The 26,901-nt window shown below is 46.8% G+C and overlaps 1 protein-coding gene across 2 annotated transcripts in view; it reads right to left on the reverse strand.

Annotated features, from left to right (window-relative positions):
- Positions 1-4,395: 4,395 nt before the first annotated feature.
- Positions 4,396-26,901, reverse strand: part of LOC128351246 (uncharacterized) — a 43,313-nt gene continuing 20,807 nt past the window's right edge. The window contains exons 7-8 of one of the 2 annotated variants that reach the window (XM_053310629.1): positions 19,529-19,636; positions 4,396-4,453 (exon numbers count right to left, since the gene is read on the reverse strand). The gene's annotated coding sequence lies outside the window, so the exon portion shown is untranslated. Of the gene's footprint in view, positions 4,454-19,501; positions 19,637-26,901 lie in introns of those variants that run through there. The other variant, XM_053310628.1, reaches the window with a different exon arrangement.

Here is a 26,901-nt window from a genome sequence, read left to right on the forward strand (position 1 = left end):
GGAACACCCTCTGTAAGGGAGTGCTCCTAATCCCAGCTTGTTACAGTACCTGTATAAAAGACACCTGTCCATAGAAGCAAGCAATCACTCAGCTTCCAAACTCACCACCATGCCCAAGACCAAAGAGCTGTCGAAGGATGTCAGGGACAAGGTTGTAGACCTGCACAAGGCTGGACTGGGCTACAAGACTATCGCCAAGCAGCTTGGTGAGAAGGTGACTACAGTTGGCACGATAACTCGCAAATGGAAGAAACACAAAATAACTGTCAATCTCCCTCGGTCTGGGGCTCCATGCAAGATCTCACCTCGTGGAGTTGCAATGATCATGAGAACGGTGACAAAGCAGCCCAGAACTACACGGGGGGAACTTGTCAATGATCTCAGGGCAGCTGGAACCATAGTCACCAAAAAAACAATTGGTAACACACTACGCCGTGAAGGACTGAAATCTTGCAGTGCCCGCAAGGTCCCCCTGCTCAAGGCAACACATGTACAGGCCCGTCTGCAGTTTGCCAATGCACATCTGAATAATCCAGAGGAGAACTGGGCGAAAGTGTTGTGGTCAGATGAGACCAAAATCGAGCTCTTTGGCATCAACTCAACTCGCTGTGTGTGGAGGAGGAATGCTGCCTATGAGCCCAAGAACACCATCCCCACCGTCAAACATGGAGGTGGACACATTATGCTTTGGGGGTGTTTTTCTGCTAAGGAGACAGGACACCTTCACCGCATCGAAGGGACGATGGACGGGACCATGTACCGTCAGATCTTGGGTGAGCACCTCCTTCCCTCAGCCAGGGCATTGAGAATGGGTCGTGGATGGGTATTCCAGCATGACAATGACCCAAAACACACAGCCAAGGCAACAAAGGAGTGGCTCAAGAAGAAGCACATGAAGGTCCTGGAGTGGCCCAGCCAGTCTCCAGACCTTAATCCCATAGAAAATCTGTGGAGGGAGCTGAAGGTTCGGGTTGCCAAACATCAGCCTCGAAACCTTTCTGACTTGGAGAGGATCTGCAAAGAGGAGTGGGACAACATCCCTCCTGGGTTGTGTGCAAACCTGGTGGCCATCTACAAGAAACGTCTGACCTCTGTGATTGCCAACAAGGGTTTTGCCACCAAGTACTAAGACATCTTTTGTGAAGGGATCGAATACTTATTTCCCTCACTACAATGCAAATCCATCGCTGACTTTTGGGCACTGGGCTTTTGAGGGTTTATTTGTTGTTATTCCATCTCTCACAGCTACAATAAACCTACCATTCCAATTATAGCCTGGTCATTTCTGTGTCAGAGGGCAAACGGGCAAAATCAGCAGGGGATCAAATACTTATTTCCCTCACTGTAAAACTACTACATTTATTAACTACTACATTTACCTGTACAATTACTACATTTATCAAAACTACTACATTTTCAAAATGAGAATTGGCACCTGATAAAACTACTATACGAAACAAATATTAGAGACCTAACGGAGTAACACATAACAAATGTCTTAAATAAAGCAAGAGAGCCCATCCTACAGTTCATGCTTAAATTAATTCAGTTGATCATTCGGAAGAAATGACTTCTCACTGTACTAATCTAAGAAGAATATGAATCTAGACTTGAGGAAGCTTTGAGAAGTTGAAAGAATGCACATGGTGAATCATGGTGCTGGGTCAATCTTGACTCATGAACCCATGATGCTTCTATTTTAAGAGAACAACACTGGCTGCCAATTAGTTTCTGAGCAAAATACTAAGTGTTGGCTTGAGTCGAGGATATTTGAGAGTGCCACCGCCATCATGAACCCCACCACCTATTAAGGTTATTGGGGCAGGTCCAGTTGCAGTTACCACCAGCTTGTTTGGTGTGACCCAAAAGTGGGCCATCTCTAGGACTGCTGCAGGGTTTTGGATCACACTCCCAAATGCAATTGGAGTCTCCCCATCTTGGTTGTTTGGATGGCCCTTGTCCCTTCAATAACAAAAGTGAAGGAAGGAAGGAGAGCTGGTAGCAAGCATGACTTGTCCCCTTGGCAAAGCAGGGTCTGTCCTGGATGCATTTGAATGGGAGACTAGATGTGTGAGCACTGTAATATATTCCCCATAGGGGATGGAGCCACTCTGGGAAGAGCATCTAGGTTCCAAGTTCACATTCTGGCATCTTCAAGATAGGGCTGAGAGAGATTCCTGCCTGCAACCTGGGAGAAGCCGCTGCCAGTCTGTGTATACAGTACTGAGCTAGATAGACCAGTGGTCTGACTCCGTATATGGCAGCTTCCTATGTTCCTAAAAGGAAGAAACTCTTTCCATTTAATAACAAAAGGGAGGAATGTCCCCATTCAGAGCACTGAGTGGAGTGTATGTGTAAGACATACACTCCAGCTAAGTGTATGTATACTGTTAAGGAGGAAATCTGTGCTTCGTCACAGGGCATTAGGAAAACTGGGTAGTAGCTGCCGAGGAAGGGGTCAGAGAATAATGTTTTGAAAATCGGGGAAACAGTGGTATATTTGAAAGCAAGAGGAAGCAACTAGGTTGGGGGGAGAGGGTTGTGTTTTTTAAAAAACACTTTATATCCCGCTCTTCCTCCAAGGAGTCCAGAGCGGTGTACTACATACTTACTGTAGGTTTCTCCTCACAACAACCCTGTGAAATAGGTTAGGCTGAGAGAGAAGTGACTGGCCCAGAGTCACCCAGCTAGTATGGCTGAATGGGGATTTGAACTCGGGTCTCCCTGGTCCTAGTCCAGCACTCTAGCTACTACACCACTCTGGCTCACTGGAGAGGTTGATAATGGAGAGGAGAAATAATTGCAGGGCAGGTAGCGATCAGAGTCAGCAAGGGGTAGGGGTAGCGTTCCCAGAAGTTCCGTTTTAATGCGGGAAGTCCCGTATCTGAGGCAAAAATCCCTTGTCCTGTACAGGAAGCTGTTTCCCGCCGCCCCCGTATTATTGGCAGAGCCTGTGGCAACAAAATTGCTGTCTCAAAGTGCAACTGCAGGACAAGAGGAAAGGGTCAAGGAAGATGCAGAGACCTGGAAGACCTGGAAGAGGGGGGCAAAGTGAGAGAGAAGAGAGACTGGAGTGGGTAGTTTCAATTGGAGAACTGAAGTCTTGAGGATGGGAGAGGCAGTGGGGCAGGCCTTGGAAGGATTATATCAGACTTAAATGCATAACAACTTTGGTGAAATCTCTGGAACTGCTTAAGCCAGCACAAATATGCATATATGTTAGTGACATTTTTTTCCCCTGTTCAAGGAGCTCAGAGCAGTGTGTTCCGTCTAAAAATCTGGGTAAAGAAGATTAGGCTGAGAAATAGCTGCCCAAGGCCACTGTGTAAGGATGTCCACCTTTCACAAATCCAGACCCACTATGCAATATCTGTGCTTTTGGGAGGAATGGAAAATAGATAATTGTGTGATAACTGACAAGCAAAGAAAATTACTTGTCAGGTTCAGGGAGCATTTCTGCCTTTCATCTGCAAAAAACGAACAGGAGAAAATGTACTATATTCTACAGAGTATTGATTTTCCAAAGTTTGAGACAAACGGTAGGACACTGGATAGGATGTTATCCTGTCATGAAACACCAGAGTTACTGGAGTATATAGCAATGTTACATTGGGGCTGCGAGCATATGTGCTTAGAATTGAGATACAAATCTGACTTCAGCTCTGTTTTATTTTGATTGAATCTGGGGCTGCTGTACTTGCATAGAGTACTTCTAAGAGTATGCCTCCAGAGTCCAGACTTTGCCCCTGCACCGATGCACTCTGAAAGCTGTCCCCCCCACACTCTCCACAGTTACAGCATTTGCAGAGGAAAATGCTGTGCTGGTGGAGAGATTCTTCCTGTAATCAGAATGCTGGGGGACCCAGCAGCATTCACAGGAAGACTCTCCGGGAGTGTAGTGTTTCTCTCTGCAAATGCTGTGACTGTGGAGAGTGTGGGGGGCAGCGTTTCACAGCATGTCACTGCAGGGGCGGAGATTGCAGGCACATCCTCTGGGACCTGGCTGTATAGTGTCCCCAGATTCCATAACGACTGAACAAGGCTTTTGTCTTTTTGCCATTAAGAATTAAGATTTGGGTTCCAGAGTTCTAAAGCCCGTTAATTTTCAACGTCAATAGTCTCAGGTGGCTGTGCAAACAAAATATACATTTGATTGGCTGTATCTACTGCTGTGTCAATTACTTTGTATCAGTGATATAAGTAGGTATACCTGTGCAAATGTCAAGGACTGGGATGCAAGTTATTAGGTAGCAATTTCAATGATACAATGGTGTGTGGGAGGAGAGAATGAAACAAATGACTCACTGCTTGTTCTTCCCAAATAATACGATGTATATATGGCTAATCACTATTACAGCCCAAATCAAACCAATGGCAGATATACAGGCTATGATTATGTGCTTTAGCAGGTCTTTAAGGTCTGCAGCTTTTTCTCTTTTCTTGTTCTGGGCACCTAGAAGGACATAATGAAAACTGTATCATATTACCCACAATTTGATATCTCCTCATACTAATCACTGCTGCAATGCCTGGAAATATTTTGTTGTGGAAATCTTCTTGCTGAAGCCAAGCTTTTAATTTAACATATTCCCTGAAATGCAAGTTAAGTAAACCTTAAACTTCTGTGGGGTGTTTGTAATTAAACAGTTCTCCACTCTGTAAGCTGTGGTGATAAGAAATGCACATAGATTCCACAGTTCATCTACTTAAAATGCAGCCCAATCTTGTCTGTCTGTCTTCTTCTCTCTCTCTCTCTTTCTCTCTCTCTCTCTCCCCCCACTCTCTTTTTAGCCAGCAGTTGCAATAATGTGCAAGAACAGTCTTAAGTATCAGTATGCACTGAGCCAGCGTGGTGTAGTGGTTAGAGTGCTGGACTAGGACCAGGGAGACCCAAGTTCAAATCCCCATTCAGCCATGACACTAGCTGGGTGACTCTGGGCCAGTCACTTCTCTCTCAGCCTAGCCTCCTTCACAGGGTTGTTGTGAAATAGAAACCTAAGTATGTAGTACACCACTCTGGGCTCCTTGGAGGAAGAGCGGGATATAAATGTAGTAGTAATAATAATAATAATAATAATAAATAATGTGGGCACTAGACAGAAGATACTGAACACCTTGTGATCTTCTGAGGACTAGTTCATACAGCCAAGTTGCCACATAGTGGTCTCCTGGAACCATAACAGCACACATCAATGGTTTGGCAGGGCGACTCTCATTTTCTTGGTGTTTACAATTGATTGGTAGTTATCACAAAAGTACATGTCAGAATCTTGCTCTCAATAAATTCTTGAAAAGCTCTCCACCCTTTTCTCCTGTCCAAGATTTCTTTAACATCCATATTAACACTGATCAACAGATTTAAAAGAAACAAGACAAACCAGGATTTCTAGGCAACAACTGTAATTTTCAGGTCCTAGAAAAATTCAGATCTTAGACTCCATTTATCTGTGCCTAAATTTGAAATCTTCAAATGTAGTGTCCTTTTGATTTTTGTGAAACTGCACACTGTCATTTCTGTGTTTTGGTTTCAAATTCTCTCACACATTGTGTCTGGCTCTGTTCTGTCACATAATTTTGTTCCTGACATTTACATAGAGAAAGGCAGTGTGGCCCACTGTTGAACTTAGGATCTAGCAGCAGAATTCAATTCCTGCTCAGCTGTGGTTCTGCAAGGTAGCTTTTGAGCAAGCCAGGATTCCAGTGCAGTTCCCTCAGACAGTTGGCTGCTGATGCCTTTTTTGTACTGTCCGAAAGAAAGTTGCACAGGCTATAGATACAAATACAACCTGCGTCGTTTTCATCCAGTGCAAGATCCATCTCATTCTGAGAAATCACAAACAAGCACTGCTGCTGACTGCAAAAGAGCCTGTGCAGGTGGCTAGCAATGCTTGCAGAGAGGTGGTCTGACAAAGTCATCAATGCAGCAGATGAAGAAAAGACTGAGGGAAGACAGCATGTCTTGGCACCAGGGAAAGGGAGTGGGGTTTCTGCCAAAATGATAAAAGAAGCTTTAGAAGGTTTCCACCGTGGCCTCTGCACAGGCACACAAGCCATTGGTGTGAAGCACAAAGAGCAGGGGCGGGAGTTCTGGGCTTCTCCAAAAATAACATGGTTGGGCCTCTTTCCGCCCTGCCCCCAGGAGCTTGTGGAAGTTCTCTCTTTACTGCGTCACTAGCAGTCCACAATATTAATGGAGGATGGTACAGCCTTGAGCCAGCACTAGGGCGGCGACTCCTCTCAGAGCCCTTCAAATCCCATGCTAGGGCCATGCTCCATCCCCTCCCTGATACAGTGTGTCTTCACTACAGGGGTTTTTTTCTTCTTCTTCAGCAATGCTATTAACTGATTTGTACTAGTGCAGTAAACCTGGCAGTTTACATGTGGTTTACTGTCTCTTATCAGTGTATCCTTTTGTCAGCCTCTTCCTTTCTACCCCATTCCCAACCAGGTATTCTTCCATTCTTGACCAATATTCCTCTATTCTCTCCTTTAAAAAAAAAAAAGGCAAGGAATGGAGGGCGGAAGGGAAAAGAAATCCCCCAAATCCAATTTCACTGGTTTCATTTTTATCCCATCTATCTTGAGTATAAATGTGACGTTTTCTCTTCCAGAAACCAACTGGGATCCTTCTTAGTATTTAGGGTTGAGGCAGTTTGGAGATATGTCTCTGTTCCCTAAGGGCTACGTGTGCTGCTGACTCCACCGTCCTTCCAGACTTCTGCTGCAGAGCCGAGGGACTTGAGCTTGATCTTGGATTTGGATACTCTGCCAGTACTTCCTTGGCTTCAGACCCAACCTACAGAAGCCCAGAGAAATCAGCACACACAAAAGCTGGGCATATATTCCACTAAATCTGGCACATACGCGCAGTGCCCCTAAGCCTGGCAGCCCTTAAGCCTTTGAATGGTACAGCCGCATTGCTCTGGCATCCAAACTCCCAGCATTTACACTGGGGCTTGTAGCTTTTACCTCATGATAAAAACCACACTAATACCATTAAAACTCTCTATTTTCACTAGAGGCTGACTACAAAGCTGAAATGTCTCTGCTGCAACTAAGTCGCCTTAATCCATGTACTTAGGGCTTAACGGGTGTGGACAGGGCCGCTTGTCTGTTGTTGTTCATTAGTCTCCAGTACAGCAATACATCGTTCTGTGTAACTTCTTTTATCTATTGCATCAAATTCTGCTGACAGATAAAGTGATAGGAAGGGCAGAGTTTCACTGCTCACTTTAAATCTTTACTTGATTTGCTTTTGCCTTGTATAATGAATTTTCAAACCACAGCTCTGCAGCTGGCTTACAAAATTAAATGAAGTAAACCAATAAAGCAGTACCTTTTTGTTGTTTTCTAGAGCTCTGATTTACGTGTCTTACTTTATTAGAGGTTTAAACTGTGGCTTAAGGAACCCAACAACAAAAAATCTGCCCTGTTAATTTTGTAATTGAGGTCTAGGCAAACAAATTGCCACTGCCATAGAAAAATGTTTGCTCTCTTTCAGCTGAATACACACAAAATGCATTTTAGCAGAATAAACCCAACTGAAAGGCATAAATCAAGTCTTTAAAAATAGAATGGGGATAGCAGTAGTTTGCTAAGTCAATAAATACAGGACAACAGAGCTGAAATTATACCCCTGATGTGTATTAGGTAATGCTCACTTTCACTAAACTACAGCATATTATAGGGAGATGAGCAGGGAGAGCAAACTGTTTACTCTCTGTAAACCAACCTTACACTAAAATCTTACCTTAATGGGATATTTTATTTTTGTTTAAGCATTGGGAGGAGAGTTGATCTTGTGGCAGCAAGAATGGCTTATCCCCTTAGCTAAGCAAGGTCCACTCTGGTTGCATATGAATGGGAGACTACATGTGTGAGTACTTTAAGATATTCCCCTTAAGGGATGGAGCCGCTCTGGGAAGAGCAGAAGGTTCCAAGTTCCCTCCCTGGCTTCTCCAAGATAGGACAAGATTATTTTTTTATTTTTTTAATAGGACAAGATTTTTTTAATTGAACCAACAAACTACCAAAGCATACAGTAGGGCTGAGAGAGATTCCTGCCTGCAACTTTGGAGAAGCCGCTGCCAGTCTGTGTAGACAATACTGAGCTAGATGGACCAATGGTCTGACTCAGTATATGGCAGTTTCCTATGTTCCTATGTTAAGAAATCCATATTTACCTTCATAGTTCTTAAAGAATTCATATTTTTCAGCTTCTTTCAGATCTCCATCTGATGTTTGAGGGCTTAACTCTATAAAAACCAAAAAGTACATTCTAAAGCAACAGTGGTTCAGTTTGTATCCTTTCATAACTGGCTTTCAGGAACCAGTGGAGGGTGGGGGGGGGATTGTTTCTAACAACTGTTTGCATTGAATGTGCTGTGGAACTTATAGCAGTCTTGCTCATTTGCTGTTTTATATAGTTGGACTTACTGTTTTAGGTTTTACACTGGTTTTCCTTATCTGCTTTATATAGCTTCCTTGAGGGCTTCAGGTGGGCTAAAGAACCCACCTTTATTAATAAGATGGATTCTTTAGCGCCATAAGGAAACAGTAGATGGACTTCGTCATAGAATGCGAATGGCATGGGAGCAGCTACAGTATCTAGGCATGCAATCCAATCCAGAGAACCATGGAAACAACATCAGGCTTTGGGTGAGCGCCTGTGTGCACACACACTGCACAAATAGTCACTGAGGCTCGACACATGATCGATGTATAGAGCCTTACCAGGCTCTAAAGACAATGAACTTACCGGGTCACAGACAAGCAGGGAGCCGTCCCTGGGTGGCCAGATTGGCCCTCTACACGACCACCAGCTCCATCATGGGGGCAGCAGGGATCGGGTGCCCCCAGAAATCTCAGGATGCCCAGCGCGAGTGTGTAGGGCATCATGGGCAGACCCCCCGAGGCCAGGAGGCTTGTGTAAGCCTCCTGGTCGGGGCTCTCCTTGTGAGTCACCACAGTGTGGCACTGCAGCATCTCATAGACAAAAAAATGAGCTTAATGGCGCGCTTACTCCATTAACCTGGTTTAAGGCGAGGGGGAATTAGGCGGGCTAGCCGCCATGGAACGATCGTGCTCACCGGCGAGCCCAGTGGCTCTCATGATCCACAGGAACTGGGCTGGGCTCCCTTCGCCTGTTTTTTGTGGATCATGGGAATAGCTTCGCTGTCTTGTATACAAACTTGTGCATACATTTTCAAAAGACTATGCATATGGGGCCACACATGGTATTATACATGCTTCCTAGTGTTGTTGGGTGCTAATCTGTTTTATCCCATGTACCAACCTTTGTATAAGCTGATCCATGAGCAGAGACCTGCATGTGCACATGGGTTTGTGCTCCTTGGGTTAGGATAAACTAATATCACCACAACTAAACGTTCCATACAATGTAACAGCAGATTTCAGTACAGAGTACTGAGGCCCTTTAAATCTAGGAAGCAGGGATGTGCACAATGTTTTGGGTACAGAACAATCTGTACCCGAAACAGCCCGTTTCGGGCAATTTGTAGCCCAAATAAATCTGTTTTCAAGATCCAAAAGTTTTGTTTACAAAACGAAGTGTCCCTTTTTCGGCTACAAAAATTTTGTTGTTTCGAACCGTCTGTTTTGTGGCAATCTCTGAGTCAGTCTCCATTTTGTGTTTGACACCGATTTGAATTTTCCACCCTTCCAGCCTTTGTAGTGGTATGGCAAAGCATGGGCTGATCTGCTGAGAATTTGTCTCCCCATTCCTGATTGGCTCTTTGGGTTATGTGAAGTGCAAAATGACTCCACATTGGCCAGGGGAAGGTGGGGCAGTGGTGGGGGCCAGTTCATGGAGGGGTTTTCTCAAGGGTATTTAAGGGGCAGCAGGCAGCCATTTCTTTCTTTCTGCCTTGTAGGGGAGAGAGAGAGAGAGAGAGCACTCTGCTTTTTGCTTTGCTGCATTGCTGCCTATTGTTCTGCCTTTCCTCCATTGTTCAACCTTGCTGCCAGCCTGCCTTGTGCGACCCAGTCTGCCTGCCCTGTGCCTTCGTGGAGTGGATTCTCTCCTGCATTAATTGCTTTTTGTGAGAAAATGAGAATTGGAAGAGAAGATATCCCCCCCCCCCCCCGATTTTTCCCCATCCTTCTTCCTGCTGCTAACAGAATCACTGCCTGCCTGTGCCCAACAGCAGCTGCCACCAGCCCCAGATCACCTGTGGCCACTAGCCACCTGGCCAGCCAGCCAGCAGCCACCACCCTCCCCCCAGATTTTCCAGCTTTTTTTGAGGCTTTTGTCCCATCTGAAGAAGAAAGACTCTCAGAGACCAGACTACAGAAGTGGAATACTAGACCCAATGTTGGAGAAGCCTTCGACTGAGTGAGTACCTATTTATTTGAACACACACACACCACACCACACACACACACACACACTTGTGAATTGTGTATTCTTGGGGTTTTTTCCTATTTGGAGGGAGGTTTTGGTTTTCAGCTGAATTTAAAAAGTTGTGTGCTATTTAGAATAAGTTTAAATAGGGATCCCCATTAGCTAGCTAGTACTAGTAGGTGGCTAGAGGGTAGCGTAGCCTTGTGGCTTAAAAAAAAAAAACTCTCCTCCCCTTCCAAATATAAATGCATATATGCATTTTTTTAAAAAAGAAGGCTGTCTTCCAGTGCCCTAATATATAGTATTAATTAATATTGCTATCCTCTACCCTGCCCTAGGCTCTGCAGTGGGCACGCACTTTGTGTGTTGTTGTTGTTTTTAAATAGAAGCCTGCCCCAGTGGTCCTCTCTGTGCCCATTTTACAGAGTTATTCTCTGCCCATTCTGTAGCCAAGGTATGGCCTATCCAAGATATTCTGTATCTTGTTTGTAGTTACATTGTATCTGCTGTTTGTCATTGACATAGTATCAATCCATCTGTCTTCCTAGTAGTTATATTGACACATTGTTCTATTTGTATCTGATTCTGGTTACAAATAAATCCCTGGAATTTATTCTCCAGGCTGTATCTATCTATCTCTGTTCTACTGCCAGTGCCCAGCGGCCCCTACAGGCAGGCATCACTGAGTGAGTGAGTGAGTGAGTGGGCGGGCATTCCAGCACCACCCACCCCAATTGCAGCCTTAAAGAAAGCAGCAGCAGGCAGCCCCACCACCCCAACCCACTGGCACTGTGTGTGTCTGTGTGTGCGCTGGGTGGGGGCACACTCTGCTGAAGTCAGCCCAGCCCCTGTTCTTGGCCCTTCTCCCAGCTGAGTGTCCCCTGCCCTGAGACACTCACCCCGCCCCACTTCTGCCCCTTGCCCCCAATCCCTTCCAAAGAAGTGGTTTTTTTAAAGTCAGGGTTTTAAAAAGAAGCCCCAAAAGAGATGGCTGGGAGGGGCAGAAGAGTGCCAAGTAGGGGGAGGATTTTTTCCTGCTGGTTGTGGGAGGGGGCGGCAACAGGGGCCTATTCCCCAAGTCCCCCCCTGCTTCGGTGTGCAGGCTGGACTTCTCTAGTCTGCCAGGCAGCAGTTAGGGGGGAGGGCCTCCCCTGCCAGGGAAGAAGAAGTTCTCCACATGGCAGATGTGGAGGTGGTGCAGGTGCTTCCCCACCAGTCCCTGTGGTGGGTGGGAGCCCTACGGTTGTGTCTGAGGAGGCCCAGGAGGGAGCTCCTCTTGTTCCTGGGCTTCCCCAGGCCAGCTCTGAGGGCAGTGCTGGTGGTGTTCCCCAGAAGGAACCAGCACAAGCGCCACCAGCCAAGTGGCCGCGTGTCATGGGAGAGTCCAGCAGTGTGGTCTGGGATCACTTTGAGCTTTGCGCTGGTGATCCCAGCCATGCTGCCTGCACCCCACTGCAAGTCACTTGTCAGCAGAGGCAAGGACCCTAAGCACTTCAGCATGTTGGGTCTGCGGCTGCACCTGCGGCGGCGGCACCCGGGTGTGGAGACCTCTGCTGGTAGAGGCGCTAGGCCAAGTGCCTCCACTAGCGGCAAGCAGACAGCAGCTCTTGCTCCTAGGCAGGCAAAGCTGACTGAGCAGTGGGTGCAGCCTCTGGGGAAGCAGACTGATCACCCGAAATCATATCTCATAACCCAGGCCATTGGGGAGATTATGGCTTTGGACGATCAGCCTTTTAATATCATGGAGAATGTCGGCTTCCACCGTCTGCTCCAGCTGCTCACTCCAGGGTACAAAATCCCCTCATGCACCACTTTCAGTAACAGGGTGGTGCCCTCCCTTGTACCGTGTGTGCAGGGAGGCTGTGTTGGCCCAGTTGCATGCAGCAGGGCCCAGCACCAGTGTGCACTTCACTGCAGATCTCTGGATGAGCTGCGGCAGGCTGCACACTGACTTCATGTCCCTGACAATCCACTTGTGGGGGCATAGGGGTGAGGGGACATCCGGCTATGCTGGAGCTGTATCCATGCATGCACACCTTCTCTGGCAGTGTTGCATGTGGAGGCGATGGACACAGACCACAGGTTAGATGAGTTGGCAGTGGTCATGGACCGACAGGTGGAGAGTTGGCTGGCCAGGGAGCCAGACCTCTGCTGAGGCTTCATGGTCACCAACAACACAGCCAACATTAGCAAGGCGGCTAGGCAGGTTCACGGTGTGCACATTGCTTGCGTTGCACACACCTTGAACCTGGTGGTGCAGGATGCACTTGAGCTTACGGAGGCGGCAAAATCCAAGCATCAGCAGAGGCCAGATTTAGTTCCTGCCCCAGATCCTGCTGCTTCTGTGGCTGCTCTTGTGGAGCAGTGCTGCAAGATTGCTGGCCACTTCCACCCTAGCGAAAAGGCAAGGTGCCTGCTCAAGGCCAGGCAGATTGAGCTGTGCCTGCTTGAACACCTGATCCCTCCAGTGCCTGCAGGAGCAAGAGTGAACCCTCCACAGCCTGGCAAAGCATGGTAGCTTGGATGTGAGCAACCTGTCCACTGAGGACTGGCAGCTTATTTCCAAGCTTGTCTTAGTACTCGAGCCCTTCTATTCTGTGATGAACAGCTTGTGTACTGAGGCAGCCATGCTGAGCTAGGCTTTGCCCATTGCTCTTCTCCTCAAGAAGGCCATGGGTAATCTCCAGACCACTCTGACCACTAGGGATGCAATTGCCCTGACAGGTTGGTTGAGGACTGGGGTAGTGAAGTGGCTCAAGAGACCCTTGGGTGCATCTGCATGGCATGACCTGGCATGCATCTGTGACCCAAGGATGAAGGGCAGCACTGTGCCTCCTGGCGAGCTGCCGAAGTGGAGGGGCCTCCCGGTCGAACATGTGAGGCATGTGCCACCTCTGTGTTCTGCCACCCCATGGTTCATGGAGAGCTTTTTTGGTGTCTTGCGAGGGAGATGTGAGGAGCCTGCCACTCGCAGCAGCCGTGATGAGCAGACTGTTCTGCTCTACCTTCAGGAGTTGGCGGGAGGTCCAGGAGATGGAGGCATTCCACTTTTGGGCAACACGTCGCCAAGTCTGGCCGGACTTGGCAACCGTTGCTGCACAGTTCCTCTCATGCCCACCAACCAGTGTCTTGAGTGAGAGGTTGTTCTCCATGGCTGGGACGTGGTAACCCTTCTACACTCACGTCTGGATGCTGAGTTGGTTGAGCAGCTGCTCTTCTTGAAGGACAACTTCCCCCTGTTGGGCTACCCCCGAGCTGGCTATGGAGGGCAAGTGACTCACATCACACACACCCCATGCAGTGCCCCCCATGCCATGGCAGCTCATCCCTTCCTGGCCAAGATGTGTCACAGTCTCTGCCCTGTACTTCTGCTGACACATCCAGAGCGACGCGCACACAGGCACCGCTGCACTGCCAGTCCGAGAATGGTGAGATGGTGGACTGCTGCTGTGCTGGCACTCAGGGCTAGGGCAAGTGAGTGCTCCCTGCATCAGGGAGGGGTTCTCCCAGATGTTGCTGAGAGAGACTACAACTCCGATTTCCCACTGTTGCAATGGCTGACCACCATCGACACTAGGGACAATGGGAGTTGTAGTCACTGTCTCAGCAGCATACATCTGTGGCGGATCCCTCCCTTTTGCAGGAGCACCTGCTTGCCCGGTCCTGAGGTCTGGAGGGCAGAAGCAGCACACCATCCATCACAGAGGCAGGCTGCTGCGTGTGCAGGCACAGGAACATTTCTGGGATGCTATGTCTCACACATGCTTACCTTGAATTGCACACACACACATATATGAGGGGAGCACACTGTCACAGAGAGTTTGCTTTGCTTGCTTTGTTTCCCTTCAGTGTTGAACAGTGCTTGTTTGATTTGTTTCAACCATGCATGACGAGGCCCATGACAGTGGTGGGGGGTGGCGCATCCTGGCCTGGCACCACTATTGCCCAGCAGCAGCAACACCACCCTTCCACAGATGCTGTGGTTGATGCGGGGGAGGCAGGAGGGAGGGTTTGGGGAGATGCATGCTAATATGAAAGGAATGCTTTCATTGACTATTTTGAATGGATGCCCAAATGAAAATGATGAATGTTGATGTGATGATGTATATATGATGCTGATGCTGTGATGATGATGAGTAGCTGCCGTTCATGCATTTCTGTTTTGTAGTGTGGCTTGATTCCACTTGCCTCTTTAATATTTGTTTGACTTGCCTCTTTAATATTTGTTGTCTGAGACTTTGCTTTGCTTTTTCCCACCCATGGAAGGACTGTGACTGAAGCAGCAGCAGCAAACACACATGCACCCACCTAGCCCTAGCCCCACCCCCCCAACAGCCGGAGCCAAGGATGATCTTGCTGCTGGTGCCCTCACAAATGTCTGTCTCATGCAGACTTAGAAAGCACATAGCATTCTGAGGCCCTAAACCCACGAACCCTTTTGCAGAGCACACACGCACAGGTATACTATTGTTTTTGCTCCAGCCTCAACATAATCTCAAGTCTAGCATCAAGTCTAATCTCAAGTCTCAAGCTCCCACTAACAAAGACAAACGGGCTGCTTTAATGACTCTCCTTAGAATTCAAATGCCTTGGTTTGTTGTTGTTCCTATGTTTTGCGGGACCTCATGGGTGAGCAAAGGACAGGTTCTCTCTCTGTGTGGACTTGTTTGCAATGAAGATTGAGTCATATTGTGAGTTGTCGCATCATCATCATTTTTATTCAAAGATTGCTTGCATCTACAATAGGTTGTGCTCATGCCACAGGCTCCGATCCATTGCAGAAATGTTAAAGAAAATGCGTCAAAAAATTGTGTGCCGTTGTTGTCATCATCACTCTTCTACTTGTGTAGGCGGGAGGGGGGCCAAGCTTCGCTGTTCCACTGGCAGAATGTTGTTTTGCATCCTTACTTAACCTGCTTTTATGGCCGAGTGCCACAGATGTTGCTGTGTCTCTGTTGCATGTGGATGAAAAATGCTTGGAGGAGGGAGGGCAGGGCACATTTGATGCTGTTGTTGGCCCTAGTCTGCTGCATCTGTGGTATCATGCTTGCTTTGGAAACCTGGTTCTTTACAAAGCTCTGCTGTTGTTGATGTGTGCTGTTAAATGTTCTTTGGGGCAGAAAGGGGGCTTTGGGGGCAGAAGAGTGGGCCGGGTGGTAGTGCCCCAGTGGGTGCAGGCCACCACCCAGATTGCAAAGGAATTGGGCAAAGGGCTGATATTTTAGGAATTAGAGGAGTTTACGTGTCTTTGGGACAGATCCGGGGCAGAAAGGGGGCTTGGGGGGCAGAAGAGTGGGACAGGTGGCAGTGCCCCAATGAGTGCATGCCACCACCCAAATTTCAAAGGAATTGGGCAAAGGGCTGGTTTTTAAAGGAATTCTTGAAGTGTACGTAGATTCTCTGGTAGCATATGAGATTTTCAATGACAAATCATGAATCACTCTCATCTGCTACCAGAGAATCTATACTCAGAATACCTCAGAAACAACAAAACCCTGTAACCCATGGGTTAGCAAACCATGGGGTTGGTTGGCACCCTATGTGCACTACACCAACACTCGCACTGGGCCACCCTGGTGCCACCCAAGTGGAGATATGGGGTTGCTGAAACCCCCATTATTCCCTATGGTAAAAAAATCTTAAAGATGTATAAACATCAAAAATTCACAAAAAATCAGCTCTTTGCCCAATTCCTTTGAAATATTTGTGGTAGCTTCCTTGCCCTCATTGAGCACTATCACCCACCACACTCTGCTCTGGGCCACCCCTTTCTCCCCAACATGAAGCTATATGTTTGCTGGAATCCCCATTATTCCCTAAGGGGAAAATCTTAAATATGCGTAAAATTCAAAAATGCACCAAAAATCAGCCCTATGCCCAATTCCTTTGAAATGTTTGTAGAAGCTTTCTTGCCCCCATTGGGCAGTATCACCCACTACACTGCACTCTGGGCCACCCCTTCCCCCCCCAATGTGAAGCTATATGTTTGCTGAAATCCCCATTATTCTCTATGGGAAAAATCTTAGATGTGTAAACTTAAACAATTCACCAAAAAAACTCCAGCCCTTTGCCCAATTCCTTTGAAATTTGGGTGGTAGCTTCCACCCATTGGGCACTACCCCCCCTTTTTGCCCTAGTACCCCTTTTTTATCCGAATCAATTCAGATTCGGAAACATTCGGGTACAAATAGAATCAGAGGTGATTCGGGGGGAGGTCAAATTTGGACCAAAAACAAATCGGTCGTGTTTTTATTTGGGTACAAATTGAAACAGAAAAATCAATTCGGGCACACCCCTACTAGGAAGAAACATTTAAATTTTGATTTTTAAATTTGATTTTAACTTATTTTTAAAGAGATTTTAAATAGCTTAAAACAGGGTTTTTTAACCTTGGGCCCCAGATGTTGTTAGACTACAACTCCCATCATCCTCAGACATGGCCTTTGTGGCTGAGGATGATGGGAGTTGTAGTCCAACAACATCTGGGGCTCAAGGTTAAGAAATCCTGGCTTAAAGAGATTTTAAATGGGAGTGCTTCTGGACACAAACCTCTCCCTAGTGTTCCGGGTTGAGGCAGTGGCCAGTGGTGCCAATTATCAGCTTCAGTAGTTCATCTGTTGGTCACCTCCAGACTTGACTACTGCAATGCACTTTATGTGGGCCTGCCATTGTACATAGTCCAGAAACTGCAGTTGGTGCAGAATGTGGCAGCCAGGTTGGTCTCGGTCATCTCGGAGAGACCATATTATTCCTGTGTTGAAAGAACTACACTGGCTGCCAATATGTTTCTGGGCAAAATACAAGGTCTTTGTTATAACCTGAAGCCTTAAACAGCTTGGGCCCGGCGTATTTAAAAGAACGTCTCCTTCTCTATGAACCACACTGCCCATTGAGATCATCAGGAGAGGTTTGTCTGTAGTTGCCACCGGGTCTTTGGGTGGCTACTCGGGGACAGGCCTTCTCCATTGCTGCCCCGAGGCTTTGGAACACGCTCCCTGCTGCAATAAGAGCCTTCCCATCTCATACAACTATTAGAAAGGCAGTCAAGACACATTTTCCACCCAGGCTTTTAATTCGATACTGTTTTAATAGTTTGATGGTTTTTAATAGTTTTAACGTTGTTTTAAATTTTAAATTGTTGTAATGTTTTATTTGTTGTTTTTATTGTATTGTTGTAATCTGCCCAGGGACTTGCTTTTTGGGCGGCATACAAGTATGATGAATGAATGAATGCCTGATACTATCTCTGTGGTACCCAAAGTACACAAAGCTAAGTGTTTAAAACATAATTTGAGTATTTTAAAAATGTTCCATAGTCTCAGTTTTAAAATGTTAATCTCTGTAATAATCTGTAGGTCCACAATACATTGTATATAGCCCCATTCACGGCTAAGTAATTAAACACACACACACGTGTGTGCGCCAGAGGCGTAACTATAGGGGGGCAGGGGGGGCATGTGCCCCGGGCGCCATCTTTTCTGGTCACATGGGGGGCGCCGTCATGACCAATTTTTTTTTAATTTTTTAAAATTTTTTGTTAATACAAATGTTTCCTGCTCAGTGCAGCAGTGCTGCAGCAGTCAAGGGAGCGCGTTGGTGCCCCCTTCCCCACAAGCGGTCCCTTCAGCGCCACCTGCACCCCCCCCCCGCATTGCTTTGCTGGCACCTGGCGGCCAGTCAGTGGCCTGGCTTGGCAGCGGCGGCGGGCGCTTGTGAGGAAAAACCTAAGTATAATGTAGTATGTTGGGGGGGGCGGGGGGCACGGTGGGGGGGTGACATTTCAGTGCTTGCCCCGGGCGCCGTTTTCCCTAGTTACGCCTCTGGTGTGCACACACGCACGCACACACACACACACACACACACACACACAAATGTTAGGACAAACTCCTGTATACTGTACATGTAACTGCCTCAAACCATACAGCCTTCTCCACTGAGGCCACTCACATTGGCAGTGTTTTATCATCTACCCAACCATGTATGGGTTTATGTAGAACAAAATGCAGTAAGAAGAAGGGAAGATTAAGATTCTGGAATGGTATGGTGCGTTAAGGTATCATTTGGAAGGTTCAAGGTGTTTTAAATGATCAGGGCAGACAGCAAGCAGGTCCAAATGGAAACAGAAAATTGCAGAGGGTGGGTAGGAGAGTATCATCAGTGGAAGTGGGCTGAGTTAGGGACCATCTGGCATGCCTGAGGCAGTCAATGTGCAGGGGAAAACCCATGACTGTGCTAGGGTATGGTGTGTGTGTTGTTGTTTTTTGGAGGGGAGGAGAGAAAAGCATGGTTTGGTAGTCGATTGTTATACTGCTTTCCACTTTCATAGGAACATAGGAAACTGCCATATACTGAGTCAGACCATTGGTCTATCTAGCTCAGTATTGTCTTCACAGACTGGCAGCGGCTTCTCCAAGGTTGCAGGCAGGAATCTCTCTCAGCCCTATCTTGGATAAACCAGGGAGGGAACTTGAAACCTTCTGCTCTTCCAAGAGCGGCTCCATCCCCTTAGCGGAATATCTTACAGGGCTCATACATCTAGTCTCCCATTCAAATGCAACCAGGGCAGACCCTGCTGGATGTAACTGGATGTAACTACTATTAGGCAAGGGGAGGCGGCTGCCTGGGGCTCCCCATGCCTCGAGGGCCCCCCCAGAGGCAAGTCACATGTGAAGTGTGTGTGTGTGTGTCAGCGAGGGGCCCATTTTAAAATTTTGTCTCTGGGCCCACTCCAGCCTTGTTACGCCCCTGAATGAAAGTGAGAGGTGTGATCGCTGCTTGCGAGGCACGGTACAGCTCGGCCACGCTGCTTCCATGGGGCTTCTGTGTGCCTACTAGGGAGTGTGTAAATGCAGTTGCAATGGCACTTCCATTGGAATGAATTGTAATGGAAGTACCATTACAATTGTATTTGCAACTGCTTAGTAGGCATGCACAGCTCCGCCACTGGAAGCAGGGTGGGCATGCTTTACAATGCCTCACAAGCAGCAAAAGCACCTCTTGCTTGGATTGGCGGCTTGCTGCGCAGTATGAGGGCCAATGTTTCGGAAATCCTTCTTAAGGACTAGGTTGATTCTAGAGTGCTTAACAGCAGAAGAGCCATTGAGCTGCTCACTAACACCATGGACAATGTACAAAATGCCCTAGAGAGCCATTTTATTAATTCACCTGGAACAGAAGAAGTTGCTTCAATTGGTTGCCTAAGATGGTTTTCTTCCGGGAAAGAGGCCGTTGGTGTCTCGTCTCCATATTCATTGACATTTTCCTCTCCTGGATCTGTTCATTTGTGTTGAAAATGTATTAAAGATTCAAAAAAGCACCCACAAAACAGCAATAGATCACATTATAACAACAGAGGTGTAAAAAAGCATGTAATATTAGGGGCTTAGTACATAATTGGTTCTTTGTAAAACAAAGATCTTTGCTCTTTTTTGTACTCAGTCTACATGTTGTTCCTCAGAAAAAGTAACATGTCTGCTGTGGCAGCTGGTGGTTAATGGAATGGGGGAGGGGGCACTAGGTTGTGCAGGTGAAGGGTGGAGCCAGCCACAGAAGTCAGAGGTGGAGCAAACTGTGGGCAGCTGCAGAAGTGGACTGAAGCCTAGGCAGGCGCCTTAGCAATAACTGGCAGATGCAGATTTGTAGCTAATGAATGGGATCAAAATACAAACACACACAAGCACAGAAATCTCAATTGCTCATCAGCAGAGATACAGAGAAATATGGAAAACATCAATTGCTTTAGGACTATAGTAGTGTGTAGATTTTTATCTAACATGGCAGGATCAAAACACAAGTGCGCACACACACACACACACACACACACACACACACACACACTCAAACACAACAACTCTACAAGCCACAAGTAAAGCACAGTCCAGCTACAAGTCTGCTTCTGTGGAAAGTAAATGCATTGTGAAGTTGCCAGGGCAGCTCTGTCTGCCTGGTTATTTCAAAAATGAATCCTACGAATAATAAACAACAAGAAAGAACCCTGAGCCAGAGTGGTACAGTGATTAGTGTGCTGAACTAGTTTGGGGAAATCCAAGTTGAAATCCCCATTCAGCCATGAAACGCACTGGGTGACTCTGGGACAGTCACTTCTCTCTTGGTATAACTATCCTCATAGGGCTGTTGGGAGGATAAATGTAACCATGTGCACCACTCTGGGCTTCTTGGAGGAAGCACAGGCTATACATGTAAAAGTTAATAAATCTATACAAGCCACCGGTAAAGCAGAGACCAACTACAAAAGAGGAGAACAAATGCATTCTGAAGTTAAAAGGGCAGCTCTGCCTGCTTGCTTAATAGTTGCCCAATGAACCATAACCCTCAGTGGACATATTAATGTTACAGATACTGGCCAAAACCCAGAGAAAAACCTGGTTAGCTCTCTGCATAGCAAATGGATTTTAACAATTCTTTTCCTGTCAACAGAACCCATTCCTTCTCTGCAATTGAGAGCCAGCGTGGTGTAGTGGTTAGAGTGCTGGACTAGGACCGGGGAGACCCAGGTTCAAATCACCATTCAGCCATGAAACCAGCTGGGTGACTCTGGGCCAGTCACTTCTCTCTCAGCCTAACCTACTTCACAGGGTTGTTGTGAAAGAGAAACTCAAGTATGTAGTACAGCGCTCTGGGCTCCTTGGAGAAAGAGAGGGATATACATGTGAAAATAATAATAATAATAATACACCACACCCACATGGAAAGCCACTTCTGCAATTATTTAAAAAACAGTTTGAACTCAGAAATCCATGCATTTGCTCTAAAAGAACTTTCTGGCTTCTTATGGCAGTTTCTAATCTAATTAGTCCAGTATTACAGTTTGCTGTTTGTTCCAATGTGTTATGGCATGTCATTTTCGGAATGGGTCATAATGCTTTGCATACAAATGAGATCAGAGAGCAAGGGGGAGAAAGCAGAGGTTGCATTCATTCCCTCCAAACAAATACAACAAAAGAAGCCAGCAAAAGATCAGACTTACCAACAGCCAGCCAGCTAGCCTGCCTACTGCTCTCTAACCAAAATGGTGATTGGATTCTTCTGAGTAGCTAAAAGAAAAAGACTTCCCCACCTCTGGCACTCTGATGGACTGCCTGAGGAGTCGATCAGCCTAGCCCCAGTCTGACTGGTTTCTAGGGCGGTCCTAGGACTGCCCACCTTGCAAAAACAAAAAAATGAGCATGCTTACTGGCTACTACCTTATTAATATTTTAAAAGATCTGGGGCTTTTCATTTGTTCTTTGAAGCCGGCGCTACTGTCGTCCACCTCACAACTCTTAAAGCAGCTGCAGGCAAGAGCAGGAGGGAACAACAGAGGGAGGCAGTAGGCATACAAAATGGAGGCAGAGACTACTAGGGATGTGCACGGAGCCGGTTCCCTGCACTCTCGGGAGGGGTGGGTGGGGTTCTCAAAGAGGCTTGGAAGGTGCTGCCTCCCTGCCAGCCCCCGCTCTGCCTCCCTTCTCCCGCCAGCACTCTCTCCCAAAGCAGGCACGCAGGGCAGCAGCATCCCTCTCTGCACCCCATTCTGTGTTGCTATGCAAATGGCTGACATGCATGCGCATGGCAGGCAGGCATATGAGTGTTGGCCATTTTCATAGCAATGCAGGACGGGGCACAGAGAGGGACGCTGCTGTCCTACGCCCCCGCTTTTGGAGAGAGCGCTGGTGGGGGAAGAGCAGCAGAGGCTGGCAGGTAGGCAGCACCTTCCCTGCCTCTTAAGGGAACCCCCCCCACACACACACACATTCAAACTGGCTTGACACCGGTTCATGGAACCAGTTCGGTGCTCCAGAAAAGGAGCACCAGACCAGCTCCGTGAACATCCCTAGAGACAGCCTGGCTGACTGATAAATTTAAGGTGAGCACCGCCCACTTTGCCCATAAAGTCTGCCCCTGCATGTATGCCAAGCAGAGTTCAACATACTGTACTGGGGGGAAAGCATCATTTTCCTCAACACATTCAGTGCAAATATGCTAGCCATATGGAATGTAGCAATACACATATCACAGACAATTACATATCACTAAGCCTGAAATGCCAACTTTCTGCTATCTTTGGATACATTCTGTAAGGAAAAACCACCTTTTAAGATGGTTTTTCATCAGATATGGTGAAGAAAGGAGAGAGCTGTCACATCTGTGTAGCCTGCATGGCAGAGGGCTTTTCCAGATGAGCAATGTATAGTTGTTGTTCATTTATTGTACATGATCCAGATACCTTTCTTCATGGGATCACTTTTGCTTGGGTAACATCACATTTCTCCAGTTGGATGGGACACCATGTGCACAAATTCGTAAGTATGTATCCAGCGACATACTTACTGAGAGCCAGTGTGGTGTAGTGGCTAGAGTGCTAGACTAGGACCAGGGAGACCCGGGTTCAAATCCACATTCAGCCATGAAACTAGCTGGGTGACTCTGGGCCAATCACTTCTCTCTCAGCCTAACCTACTTCACAGGGTTGTTGTAGGAGAAACCTAAGTATATAGTACACCACTCTGGGCTCCTTGGAGGAAGAGCGGGATATAAAATGTTTTTTTTTAAAAAACACCCTACAATGGGGTGAAGTTCATAACTGGTAGGTTTGAAAACATACTCAAGTTCAGACACGTATGCACATACGAGCCCATTTCAAATGGCTCAAGATTTCTCAAGAGCTGTGAGATATCCTCAAGCCCACGATAGCTTGCAGTGCTCTAGCAGAGACATCAAAAACCACTGAAACAATGACTTGGCTCTCAATAGCCTCCTGGGCACTTTCCAGTCTAGCTGCTCAACAGCAGCAACATGACTCCGTTCACATTCAAAACATAAACAGCAGGGGGAGCAGTCTCACAGAAACGAACAACCTGAAAAAACAGCAACTTTGTTTCACCAGATATACAACGTGCTAGCTCTATAGGAGAGGAGAGTTGGTCTTGTGGTAGCAAGCATGACTTGTCCCTTTAGCTAAGCAGGGTCTGCCCTGGTTGCATATGAATGGGAGACTAGAAGTGTGAGCACTGTAAGATATTCCCTTCAGGGGATGGAGCTGCTCTGGGAAGAGCAGAAGGTTTCAAACTCCCTCCCTGGCAGCATCTCCAAGATAGGGCTGAGAGAGATTCCTGCCTGCAACCTTAGAGAAGCCTCTGCTAGTCTGTGAAGACAATACTGGGCTAGATAAACCAATGGTCTAACTCAGCATATGGCAGTTTCCTATGTCCCTATATTGCCGCAGTTAAATCCGAAACAAGGCATTGGAAATGAGAATGGCACCCTGCTGCCTGCATAGGAACTGTGGTGTCACAACGCAGGAAATGTGGAAGCACATTTCCAAGATGCAACGTGACCCCGTTGCAGGGTCTAATCTGGAAAGTGCCCTGGCAAGGACCTGGCAGTCTTTTGTTCCCCTCCTTCTGAAACAGCAGTGCCCTTGTCATACAAAAGTGACACAGTGGGATATTTAATTACTTATTTCAAATAATTCTATCCTTTATCAGGGGAAAAACCTCTCAGAGCAGCTAACCACATAACTTGAAACACCATATTATATAAGAAATACAGAATAAAAAACAGAACATTGGTAAAATGAAAAGCCAGATTAGAAACAAAACCATTAAAAACACAGCATGTAAACTGCCTGGGAAAATAAAAAGGAATTTGCCAGGCACTAGAAAGACATCTAGAAACACAGGAATTAGCCTGGCACTAGAAAGGCATGCCGCCTTGGGGAGAGAATTTGAAAGCTGGTGTGCCACATCTGAAAAGGCCCTTTCCCAAGTCTCCACCTACCTAGCCTCTGCAGGCACGAGGACCCAAAGGAGGGCTTTCAAAAAGGCAAGGTAGGCTCATGTAGGTGGTCCTTAGCGTAGTCTGGTCTTAAGCCCATATGAACATGCCTGGACTCTCAGATCTGCATCTCCTGTCCTGTGCTGAGACCACACGCAAGCTGAGCCTGGAAGCCGCCATGCACGGCCTTTTGCACACCAGCGCTGGTCCGGGGGGAGTGGTGGGGCAGTGGAGGAGCAGGTAAGGACCTGTGTTCCTCCTTTAAAAGGAACCGATCCCCACCCTGCCCATGGCTGCTGAGCTGGTTTGTGCACTTCCCTAACTGGGGGCTGCGGGGGGCGGGGGCAAGGGGGGCGGGATTGCAAGTGCCCTACTCTGCCCTATTGTGCTCTGTGGGTTTCCAGCCTCCCAGGATTGGTCATTCGTCCACGAAAAATCATGGGAGGAAATGGTGGTGGTGTTTTTTGGTTTTTTTTAAAGAGCCTTAAAATGGCTCTTGCACTCAAAAAGGCAGCTGTAAACAACCTCGGAGGTCATTTCTGGCCATCCCGACACTGTGGATATGCAGAACATAACCCTTTGTGTTCTGCGTATGCCAGGAGTGGGTGCCTATTTTGGGTCCATAAGGTCCACCTGCAGAAAAATCCTAAAGAGTGAACATGGTACCCCAGTGGAGAGCAGTTGAGCAGAAAAGAAATAGAAAGAAATAAAAAAAACATTGTCATTGGAATCTACTATAGACTGCTATACCAAGGGCAGGATGTGGATGATGCTTTCCTGAAACAATTTACAGGTATTTCTAGGTTGCAATAATTAGTACTAATGGGGGACTTCAACTACTCTGTGAGGAAATAAAACTCCACTAAGTACTGAATCTCTAACAAGTTCCGAACATGCATGGCAAATTCCTCATTCAGAAGGTGGGGGAAGGAACAAAAGGATGAGCTATCCTTGCCTTGATTCTAACCAACAGAGAAATGTTTGTTAGTGAGGCTGAAGCAGAGGCATCATTGGGGGGAAAGAGACCATGTAATGCTAGAATTTTTGATCTTATTGAAAGCAAAAGGTGAGTATAGTCAAACATGTACTTGGATTTCATGAAACCTGTTTTGAGTAAGCTCAGAGAAGTGCTAGGTAGGATTCTGTGGCTAGATAAACACAGGGGAAAGGAGCCAAGGATGAGTGGGAGTTCCTGAGGTAGTTCCTAAAGGCGCAATCATAAACAACTCTAATGCGAAAGAAAGAGAAAATGGCCAGTGTGGCTGCACAAAACGATTAGTGCAAGAAGAAGAAAAAACTGCAAGAAGAAAAATCACACACTCACACACACACACACACACACACGTGCACGCATAAGAAAGGAAAGGTAACCAAGGACGAGTAGCCCAGAATTGGAGGAACAGAGCAGGAAAGCTAAAGCTCAGAAAAAGCCAAGGCTGGCAAGGATGCTAAAAGTGACAAAAAGTGCTTATCCAGGAGTGTTCAAAGGAAGAGGAAGGCTTGCTGCTCTGTTCAGCTGCTGAAATGTTAACAAGTGGCAAGAAGAAAGTGGAACTACTATTATGCCTCTGTCTTCTTCCAAAGGGGGAACTGTGTGCAACAACCTGACAAAAGCAGCATGAATGCTTAAGACTGATGAGGAGTTTGTGAAGAAACAGCTACTGTATCTACCTTAAGTGACTTCAAATCTTCAGAATCAGGTAAATGGAATCCTAGGGTACTAACATAACTTGCTGATGTACTCTCAGGACCTCTGCCTACTATCTTTGAGCACGAACAAGTAAGGCAGTGATCTTCACTATTTTCCAACTGGGGACCACTTTGGCAAAACACAAACAGACAGACAGACCCTTCAATGTGAGAGACATTTACCACCGTGCTGACCTCCATGCAGGCCTTTCTCAGTGCTGGGAGGGTTCTTTAAGAGTGACAGAATCCTCTGTTAAGGACTCTATGGGGAAAGTGTTGGGGAGGGCTGTACTTCCCAGCACTCCAGGTCTCCATTTCCCATAATGGACGTCTCCCTGGAGCTGGGCAAAGTACAGCACTGCATGATGAGAATGGTCGTCTCCGCATGGTGCCCAGGAGACTGTGCAGAGAATTCAGTTTTGGTCAAAGCTTCACACTGGAAACCATTAGGGAGCTACACTTACAGTTGATGGGGGCTGCCATTGACCCCCCGGGGCTTACAATGAAGAACACTGGAGTAAGGTGCCCCAATCTTCAAAAGTGGGGGGGAGGAGAATCTTGGAAACTCCAAATTGGTTCGGTCTGACTTCACTGCCAGGGAAGATACGGCAATCAATCTGTACACATCCTGCTAACAATAATTAGTAGAAGCCAGCATGGATCTGTCAAGAATACACCCTGCAAGACTAATCTTATTTCTTTTCATGGTTGGGGGATTAAGCTAATAAGTTTAATGGATTTTGGGAATGCTGTGGACGTAATTTATCTTTATTTCATCAAAGCATTTGACAAAGTTTCCCATTATATTTTGGTTATCTAACTGGTCAAATGCAGACTAAATCATAATACCATCAGCTGAGTTCACAACTGTTTGGAACTTTGAGTGTGCTCATTAATGGTGCCTCATCAAACAGGGTGGTGTCAAAACAGGTGCCACAAGGCTCTTCAGCATTTTAATTCATAGATTTAGATGAAGGGGTGGAGGAAATCCTCAGCAAATCTGCAAATGGCACAATGTTAGGCAGCAATGTGAGGCAGCTGCCCCCCCCAAGCGAATGAAATCTTAAGCTATA

This window comes from Hemicordylus capensis, chromosome 3, assembly GCF_027244095.1.
Source record: "Hemicordylus capensis ecotype Gifberg chromosome 3, rHemCap1.1.pri, whole genome shotgun sequence".
NCBI lineage: Eukaryota > Metazoa > Chordata > Lepidosauria > Squamata > Cordylidae > Hemicordylus > Hemicordylus capensis.